This window comes from Vulpes vulpes, chromosome X (genome assembly GCF_048418805.1).
Source record: "Vulpes vulpes isolate BD-2025 chromosome X, VulVul3, whole genome shotgun sequence".
Taxonomy (NCBI): Eukaryota; Metazoa; Chordata; class Mammalia; order Carnivora; family Canidae; genus Vulpes; species Vulpes vulpes.
Window position 1 is genome coordinate 92,036,394 of NC_132796.1, and position 10,885 is coordinate 92,047,278.

The 10,885-nt window shown below is 41.3% G+C and overlaps 1 pseudogene; it reads left to right on the top strand.

Annotated features, from left to right (window-relative positions):
- Positions 1-8,286: 8,286 nt before the first annotated feature.
- LOC112934438 (peptidyl-prolyl cis-trans isomerase A pseudogene) lies at positions 8,287-8,996 on the top strand (annotated as a pseudogene).
- The last annotated feature ends 1,889 nt before the right edge of the window (positions 8,997-10,885 follow it).

Below are 10,885 nucleotides of genomic sequence, written 5' to 3' on the forward strand. Positions count from 1 at the left end.
CTGTCTATCATAAATAAATAAATAAATCTTTAAAAAAAAATAAAAACCTTTTATTTGCTTATTTGAAAAAGAGTGACAGAGAGAGAGAACATGAGAGGAGGGAGGGTCAGAAGGAGAAGCAGACTCCTTGTTGAGCGGGGAACCCGATGCAGGGCTCAGTCCTGGCTCTCTGGCATCATGACCTGAACTGAAGGCAGACACTTAACAGTCTGAGCCATCCAGGTGCTCCAATCTTCACATTTCTTTTTTTAAAAAAATTTATTTATTTATTTATTTATTTACTTACTTACTTACTTATTTATTTATTCCTGAGAGATACACAGAGAGAGGCAGAGATACAGGCAGATACAGGCTCTCCTTGCGGGGAGCCCGATGCGGGACTTGATCTCAAGACCCCGGGATCACGACCTGAGCCAAAGGCAGACGCTCAACCACTGAGCTACCCAGGCATCCCAATCTTCACATTTCTAAGGTAAATTCCATGTGGTCATGGTAAATATGTGATGGCATTCTTTTGTTAGTATCAGAGTTCTTTCAGCAGTATTTTAAGTGATATTTCATCAAATTTATTTTGAACCATCCCTTTTTCTTGATCAATTTTTTTTCCTTCTAAATCATCTTCTTTCAAGAGCAGCACTCATATGCATACCACAGCCCAGCAACCATATATGGTTCCTGCCCAGTCCAGGATTCCTTCATATACTGTGTCTTAGCCTAACATAAAGGAGCCCTCATATAGCCCACAGTCCTTAACCATAGTAGTCATTGAGGTGAGGGATGGGGCCCTCTGTCTAGTTCACAATCCTTATACAGACCTCCACTTCCAAAATCATTGAGCAGACAATCTTCTAACACATATCAGACCAGTAGGATTTCTCCTGTCCATATAAGTACTACTTTTAGCATAAATAGGGCCTGCTTAATATTCTCTCTCCCTTGCCTTCTCTCTCTCTCTCTCTCTCTCTCTCTCTCCCTTTCAAAAAATAAAAGAAATTCTCCTTGTCAGAAAATACAGGGCAGCCCAGGTGGCTCAGCTTTAGCTCCGCCTTCAGCCCGGGGTGTGATCCTAGAGACCCAGGATCAGGTCCCACATCGGGCTCCCTGCATGGAGCCTGTGTCTGTGTCTCTGTGTGTGTCTCTCATGAGTAAATAAATAAAATCTTAAAAAAAAATAAAAGAAAATACAATAAGGTGAAAAGACAAGTCACAGAATGGAGTAGATATTTGCAATAAATCCAGTAGAAAAAAATGGCTGTTTTCCAAAATGAATAAAGAATTCCTACAAATCAAAGACAGCAGAATAGGAAAATAAGCTAGAGACTCCACAAAATTGTAAATCCAACTAGATAATAAACATATGAAAATTTGCTTAACCTCATCAGTAATCAGAGAAATGCAAATTAAAACCACAATATGACGCTATTGCATACCTACTTGATTGGTGAAGATTAAAAGCCTAACACTAACAATGGCTGACAAGAACATGAGACTGTAAATTGTTGCAATCATTTTTGAAAATTATCTGATATTATTTACTAAATTTGAAGATATACATATTTCATGAGTGAGCAATTCCATACAGGTATATATTTGGCAGAAATACCTTACCATGTACCCTATAATATACAATATAATATATGTATGTATATGTTTAATAGAAGCTATCCTTCAAAAGTAGAATAAAACATGCCATGTTCATTCAATGTACTATTATAAAAGAATGAAAACAAACTATAGATACAAACAGAAACAGTGTAAAAAAAACTTATGGTGTAGAATTGAGTTGTTGGTTCTGGTTTGGTCACCTACACAAGTGAGATTTGTATCACGGCTTACAGGGGCAGGAATAAAGTTAAGGTGCCTTTCTTCTTTTTAAGATTTATTTATCGGGTTGCCTGGGTGGCTCAGCAGTTGAGCACCTGCCTTTGGTTCAGGGCGTGATCCCGGAGTCCCATGATCAAGTCCCACATCGGGCTCCCTGCATGGAGCCTTCTTCTCCCTGTGCCTGTGTCTCTGCCTCTTTCTCTCTCTCTCATGAATAAATAAATAAAATCTATAAATAAATAAATCGGTAAGTAAAATCTAAAAAAAAGAAAAAAATAAGATTTATTTATTTATTCTAGAGAGACAGAGAGAACACGAGAGAGAGAGTTGGGGGAGGAGCAGAGAGAGAGAATCTACAAGCTGACTCTCTGCTGAGCACAGAGTCCAATGTGGGGCTCAGTTCACAACCCAGGAGATTATGATTAAACTGAATGATGCTTAACCGGCTGAGCCACCCAGACAGCCCAAGAGAATTTCTTAATTTTAATGCACTTAAAATTATAGTTTGTTCCTGGACTCTCTGTTCTGTTCCACTGGCTTACTTCTCTTTGTGTTCATATCACACTGTATTAATCAATATAGTTTTACAAAATGAGTCTTTCTTGATATCTGCCAAAACAATTCCTCCCACCCTGCTCTCCAACAGTGCCTTGGCTATCCTTGGCCCTGTGGATTTCCATGTATGTTTTTGAAGCAGCTTGTCAAATTCCACAAAGAAACCTGCTGGGATTTTAGTTGTAATCTACAGATTACATTGTATCTATAGATCATTACATTGAATCTATAGATCATTTTACTTTTTTACAATTGTTAGTTCATTCTCTGCGTAAAATTTGAAACCACCCCCTCCCCACACACACAAAAAGTAGGCAGGAAGAGACCCAGGGAAGAGAGCACTCCAGATTGGTGGGTGGCAGTCTTCATAAGCAAGGGAGTTTCCATATGAGGCTTGTTTTGGGTAGTCATGTCCTTTCAATGACTTTCTTCTGACAACAATATTTAGTCTTCTATTCCTTGAACACAGTATATCTCTTCATTTGTTTAGGCCTTATTTTTTAATTATCCACCTACTTATTTTGGAGAGAGAGAAAGAGAAAGAGAGAGTGGGTATGGGACTGGGGAGGGGCAGAGGAAAGAGAGAGAGAATCTCAAGCAGAGTCCCTGCCAAGCGCAGAGCCTCATTATGGGCTTGATCCCACAACCCTGAGTTCACTATCTGAGCCAAAAATCAAGAGTTGGATGTCCAATTGACTGAGCCACCCAGGCACCTTTGTTTAGGTCTTCTTTAAATTTTTTTTTTTTGCTTTGTTTTTTTACAGAGAGAAAGACTGACAAAGCACAAGCAGGGAGAACGGCACAGGGAGAGGGAGAAGCAGGCTCCCCTTTGGGCAGGGAGCCTAGTGTAGGCAGGGGTAGGCAGAAGGAGAGGGAGAAGCAGACTCCCTGCTGAGCTGGGAGCCCGACATGGGGCTCGATCTCAGGACCCTGGGGTCATGACCTGAGCCGAAGACAGCCACTTAACCAACTGAGCCACCCAGGCACCCCTTCTTTAATGTTTTTAAATAAGGTTTTATATTTTTATTCATAGAGTATGTAAACTTCCTCTATTTGTTTCAAGACTTTTCCAACATTTTATTATGAAATTTTTCAAAAGTACAGAAAAGGTGAGAGAATATTACAGTGAACACCCCATATACCCACCACCTTGATTTTTACCATTAACATTTCACTATACTTGCTTTATTATGTATAATTCATCTCCCTAACCCTCTATCCATCCATTAATCCATGTCATTCTTGGTGTATTTCAAACTAAATTGTAGGCATCAGTGTAGAGGCAACTTTTAGGCAACAGGCTTGAGAAATGGAAACATAATCGAGGAAAAAGGGCCCACAGTGACCACTGAGCTGAATGCAAACGGGCTCATTAAGCCACCCACCTCAAGATAGTCATAGGCCTTAACTGACCAATTACAACCAGGCACAATTCCTGAAATTACCAAAAAAAAAAAGGGGGGGGGATTTCATATCTGTCCATACTCCCTCAATCAGCCCTATAACCACAGTCCCTCACCAAAGCCTTGCAGTTTCTGCTTTGCTGTCCTGCCCATCATTCCCTTGTGGTGTATTCAATAAACTTCTATCTCTTTTGTTCTGCCCTGGGTGAATTATTTCACCATTATGCCACTGGCCTCCACCCTGTTGGGTTGCCCCATGTTTGGTGTCCCCCTGCCATCTGATCAGAAGACTCCACATTTGGTGACCTCCATGGTTGGTACACTTAATACTAAATTCCTTAACATGATATTTCAAGTTTTTTTAAATGACACTGCTGGCATATTGTATCCTTTTTCATTTTATTTCCATTTTTCTATTTGTTGTCATTATGTGGGAAAAAATTAAATTTTATATATGGATCTTTTATCCAGCATCCTTGCTGAACAGTCCCATTAATTCTCATCATTGATCTATTATGTACTTTTAGAACATTTACATACATAGTCAGGTCATGTGCAAATAATAAAAATTCTGCTTTATCCTCTCGAAACCTTATATCATTTTCCCCTTGCTGCACTGCACAGGACTTCCACCATAATGTTAAAGAAAAATGGTGATGATACTGGCGTCTCTGTTATGTTCATGATCGCAAAAGAAAAGCTTTCGATTATTCACTATTAAATATAATGCTGGCTTTAAATTTTTTCAAGATCTTTATCAAATTAAGAACATTCTCATCTATTCTTTTTTTTTATTTTTTTATTTTTTTATTTTATTTTTTTATTCTTTTTTTTTTTAAAAAAAAAGATCTTATTTATTTATTCATGAAAGACACATAGAGAGAGAGGCAGAGACATAGGCAGAGGGAGAAGCAAGCTCCATGCAGGGAGCCCGATGTGGGACTCAATCCCAGGACCCCAGGATCATGCCCTGAGCCAAAGGCAGACACTTAACTGCTGAGCCACCCAGGCATCCCTATTCTCATCTATTCTTGTTTTGCCATTAGTTTTTATGAATGGATATTAATTTTTTTAAAAAAAAATATTTTATTTTTACTTAATCTCTACACCTGATGTGGAGCTCAAACAACCCTGAGACCAAGAGTCACATGTTCCACTGAGTGAGCCAGCTAGGCACCCCTGAATGGATACTGAAATTTTTATGTTTTTTCTGCTTCTTCTGAGGTTACAAGATTTTCCATTTTAATATGTTGATATGGGATAGCCGAAGCAAACCTAAAAAAGAAAGCAAAACGGAGGCAACACAGTTCCAAATTTCAAGCTCTATTACAAAGCTGCAGTCATCAAGACAGTGTGGTACTGGCACCAACACAGACACATAGATCAATGGAACAGAATAGAAAACCCAGAAATGGACCTACAACCATATAGTCAACTAATCTTCGACAAAGCAGGGAAGAATATCCAATGGAAAAAAGACAGTCTCGTCAACAAATGCTGTTGGGAAAAGTGAACAGCAACATGTGGAAGAATGAAACTGGACCACTTTCTTACACCATACACAAAAACAGATTCAAAATGGATAAAAGATCTAAACATGAGACAGGAATCCATCAAAATCCTAGAGGACAACACAGGCAGCAACCTCTTTGACCTCGGCCACAGCAACTTCTTGCTAGACACGTCACCAGAGGCAAGGGAAACAAAAGCAAAAATGAACTACTGGGACTTCATCAAGATAAAAAGCTTCTGCACAGCAAAGGAAACAATCAACAAACTAAAGGGCAGCCTAGGGCATGGGAGAAAATATTTGCAAATGGCCTATCTGATAAAGGGTTAGTATACAAAAATCTATGAAGCATTTATCAAGCTCAACAGCCAAAATACAAATAATCCAGTTAAGAAATGGGCAGAAGACATGAATAGACATTTTTCCAGAGAAGATATCCAGATGGCTAACAGACACACGAAAAGATGCTCGACATCACTCATTATCAGGGAAATACAAATCAAAACCATGATGACATACCACCTCACAACTGTCAGAATGGCTAAAATTAACAACACAAGAAACAACAAATGTTAATGAGGATGAGGAGAAAGGGGAATCCTCTTGTACTGTTAGTGGGAATGCAAACGGGTGCAGCCACTCTGGGAAACAATATGGAGGTTCCCCAAAAAGTTAAAAATACAACTACTCTCTGATCCAGCAATTACACTACTAGGTACTTACACAAAGGATACAAAAATACAGATTCAAAGGAGTACATGTACCTGGATGTTTATAGCAGCATTATCAACAATAGCCAAACTATGAAAAGAGCCCAAATGTCCATCGGCTGATGAATGGATAAAGAATAAGCGGTATATGTATACAGTCGAATATTATTCAGTCATCAAAAGGAATGAAAACTTGCCATTTGCAACAATGTGGGTGGAGTTAGAGTGGATTATGCTAAGCAAAATAAGTCAGAGACAGACAAATACCATTTGATTTCACCCATATGTGGAATTTAAGAAACAAAATAGATGAACATATGGCAAGTGGTGGGGAAAGAGAGGGAGGGAACAAGCCATAAGAGACTTTTAAGGATAGAGAACAAACTGAGGGTTGATAGAGGGACTTGGGTGGGATGGGCTAAATGGGCGATGGGTATTTTTTTTTAAGATTTTATTTATTTATTCATGAGAGACACAGAGAGAGAGGCAGAAACATAGGCAGAGGGAGAAGCAGACTTCATGCAGAGAGCTCAATCCGGGACTCGATCCTGGGACTATGGGATCACACCCAGAGCCAAAGGCAAATGCTCAACTGCTGAGCCACCCAGGTGTCCTTGGGTGATGGGTATTAAGGAGGGCACTTGTCATATTGAGCACTGGGATGAATCACTAACCTGTGTTCCTGGAAAAATATTATACTATATGTTAACTAACTAGAATTTAAATAAAAATTGGAAAAAGAAAAAAATATGTCAATATGGCTAACTAAAACAATTGCTTCTTTAATGTCAAAATATCTTTGCATTTCTGGGCAAAGACTCAACCTATTGAAGATATATGATCCTTTCCTCCATATATTGCTGGACTTGGTTTCCTAAAATTTGGTTTAGGAGTTTTGCATCTATGTTGATGAATGGAATTGGCCTATCATTTTGCCTCTCTCAAACTCCTTGTTGTGCTGGTACCAAGGTTATCGGAGCCTCATAAAATAAGTTGGGCAATATCCTATTTCTAATCTCTGGAAGAGATTGGAGCTATTCTTCAAATGTTTAGTAGAACTCAATTGTGAAGCACTCTAGGCCTGAAACTTTAATATTATTTGAGCTTTCTATTTTCTTTTTTAAAATTTTTTTATTTATTTATGATAGAGAGAGAGAGAGAGGCAGAGACACAGGCAGAGGGAGAAGCAGGCTCCATGCACTGGGAGCCCGACGTAGGATTCGATCCCGGGTCTCCAGGATCGCGCCCTGGGCCAAAGGCAGGCGCCAAACTGCTGCGCCACCCAGGGATCCCTGAGCTTTCTGTTTTCTTTCTGCATTAACTTTGATAAGTTGTACTTTCAGAGAATTAATCCATTTTATTTAAATGTTAAAATGTCTGACATATGGGGTAACTGGGTGGCTGTCAGTTCAGCATCTAACTCTTGGTTTCGACTCAGGTTCTGATCTCAGGGTCAAGAGACTGAGCCTCTTTTCTGGTTCCACACTCAGCGTGGAGTCTGCTTGAGATTCTCCCTCTCCCTCTGCCCCTCCTGCTCTCTCTCTCTCTCTCTCAAATCTTTAAAAAATGTCTGACACAAAGCTGGTCATGAAAATTCTCATTACCTAAATACCTCCTCGATCTTCAGCTAACAAAATGCCTACAACGTTAGTAGCTCTTTTGATGGTTTAAAACATTTTTTCATAGACTTTGTCCACCTTTTTCACTTGCCTTTAGAAGGAGGGTTGTTCTGAATTACCTGGTCTATTACCTGATATAGAAGACCTTAGGCAGTTCTTGGTTTAGGGTTTCACACGTGCATTTCAAAGCTATCCATACAGTCAGGTTGATGGGAAGATCAAGAGTGGTACCCTGGGTACTCCTTATTTCCTAATTTGGTGCTTCCTAGACTTGTCATGGTACAGTTGCAGCAAAATTTAACTGAGTAAATTTGAAGAGCAAATTGGCTTTATTCAACAATTCATGAATCAGGCAGCAACACGTCAAACAAGTAGAAAGGCACTATACAACGGAGTTGAACAAAACAGGCTTTTAGGGGCAGAAACAAGGAAGTTATTAAGAAAAGAAAAGAAAGGATCATCTTAGGCAAGATCACATTCCCTTAGGAAGAAGTGCAGGGGGGTCTTATCATGAAGATTACTTCACTTGTGCTGATTAGGAAATTCCAGATTGACTGGTTAAAGGGCACGTTAAGTCTTGCAATTAGTTCTTGGTTTGCAAGTGACTCCATTTTAGACCTTTTTTTTTTTTTTAACAGTCCTTCTAGAAACTGATTTTTTGGCCTTGCAGACGCCGCCGCCCCGGAGTAGCCGTCGCCGTCCAGCCATGGTCAACCCCACCGTGTTCTTTGACATCGCCGTGGACGGCGAGCCTTTGGGCCACGTCTCCTTAGAGCTGTTTGCTGACAAAGTTCCAAAGACAGCAGAGAACTTTCGTGCTCTGAGTACTGGAGAGAAGGGATTCGGTTACAAAGGTTCCTGCTTTCACAGGATTATCCCGGGATTTATGTGCCAGGGTGGGGACTTCACGTGTCACAATGGCACTGGCGGCAAGTCCATCTACGGGAGAAGTTTGACGACGAGAACTTCATCCTGAAGCACACAGGGCCTGGCATCTTGTCCATGGCCAACGCTGGACCCAACACAAACGGTTCCCAGTTTCTCATCTGCACCGCCAAGACTGAGTGGTTGGACGGCAAGCATGTGGTCTTTGGCAAGGTCAAGGAGGGCATGAACATCATGGAAGTCATGGAGCGCTCCGGGTCCAGGAATGGCAAGACCAGCAAGAAGATCACCATCGCCGACTGTGGACAGATCTGATTAATCTAATTCCTGTTTTATCTGAACTTCCAGACCGTTCCTTTAGCTCAGGAGAGCGCCCCTCCACCCCCACCTGCTTGAAATAGCCCAGTCTCCGCACTCTCACTGCAGTTCTGCGGGCTCCGTGGTTCCTTTCCCCAGGTCTAGCTGGATTGCAGAGTTCAGTTTATGATGATGAAATAAAATCTAAACCACAAAAAAAAAAAAAAGAAAAGAAAAGAAGAGAAACTGATTTTTTAGGGCACACTGTGGCTCATGACAGATGATTAGCTTAGGGGCTAGTCCTTGCTTGGCTGTCCTGAGGACTGAGGAGGGCAACACCTCAGGATCCCTAGAACCCACAAAGGGGCATACCTGTGTGAAGTTGTAAATAATTAGGAAACTCTTCCCGAATTCTTCCCTCCTTTCTCCTCCACAGCTCACAGTTCTCCCTCTTTTTTTTTTTTTAAGATTTTATTTATTCATGAGACACAGAGTGCTAGAGAGAAAGCACAAGCTAAGGAGGGGCAGAGGGAGAAACAGATTCCCCACTGAGCAGAAAGCCCAATGCGGGGCTCCATCCCAGGACCCCGGGATCATGACCTGAGTGGAGGGCAGATGCTTAACCGACTGAGCCATTGAGGTGCCCTGGTTCTCCCCTTCTAAATTGTTTCTCATTCAGAGGTCAATCCTTTACACCCATCCTCATACCCCCATCTTTGTGATATATGTTCTCTCTTCACAGGATAATGAAGTCCCTGCTCCCCCAAGCTCTTCTTTAGCCCTGAAAAATCAGGCCTCTGGCTTCCACTGGTTATTAGTGGGTGTAATGAATAAGATCACTACATTTCCTTACTACTTACAGCCCATTGACAAGTCCTTAAAACAGGAAGAGTGACATTCCTCTAGGGACTCAACTGCCTGGATGTTGACACTTTGCTAAGGGCAACAGCCAATCTTAAATATTAGCCCAACCCTCCAGGATCCTGTGAGTCTACTTTAAACATATAGACATTCCTTTGGAGCTCCCTTTGTCTCCCCCCCTTCCCACGTTAGGAATCATCCTCCAAGCATATGGTCCACTGATACACATCTGAAGGGTCTCATGACTAAGGGTTTACTAAACAATAATATATGACCTTTCTTAAGGTAGCTAACCCCTTCAGGATCCTGGAAACTTTGTTTCCAAAATACCTTGGAGGCTTGTTCTGTCCCTAACCACCTCCCAACTTGAAAGTATATAATCAGCCACTCCTCATAACTCCAGTGCAGCTCTTTCTGCGCAAGGGTCCTGTCCTTGTGCTTTAATAAAATCACCTTTTTGCACCAAAAACGTCTCAAGAATACTTTCTTGGCTGTCGGCTTTGAACTCTAATATCTTTCCTACACGTCAGTTGGGACAAATCGTATGGCCCACAAAACCTCAAATGTTTGTTACGTGGCCTTTTACAGAAAAAGTTCGCCAACCCCTGTGCTAGAGGACTGTTCTCATTAGTTTGGCTTGTCTAGGAGAATAACAGCCTAAAAGTAACATTAAATTTAGTCTGTGGCCTGAATCCTCTCAACAACCCTTTGACACAGGTTGACACTCTCATCACATCTTGCAGATGTGGAGGGACACTTACACACACAGGTGGAGGGACACAGCGAGTGAGTGCCCCAACCACGATGTGACCTGGGTGGGCTGGCCCTGGGGACTGGCTCCGAACTACTACAGAGGACTGTGTCCTTTGTAGAGCAGAGCTAGGAATGCAAACTTTATCTGGTCTCCAAACTGCTATATCCTGATTCTAGAGCCCCATGAGGCAGTTAGCCTGTGGCTAGACTGAAGAAACTCCCAGAACACCACTGGGAGCCTAGTAGACAGATAATTGCACTATTCTTGGCATCGTCTGCTTTCCTGGATCATGTGTAGCCCTGCCCCCACCAGAACCGTACCCTCCACACAGAGCAAAGGACAAAGACTTTCATAGGTAGCTTCCTACCATTCAGGAACAAATTCAGCATTTTCTTACATATGTTTCAACATTTCAGTTACTAAGTAATAAAATATAGCCCCAGCTGGAGCTCCCTCTGTACTTCTCT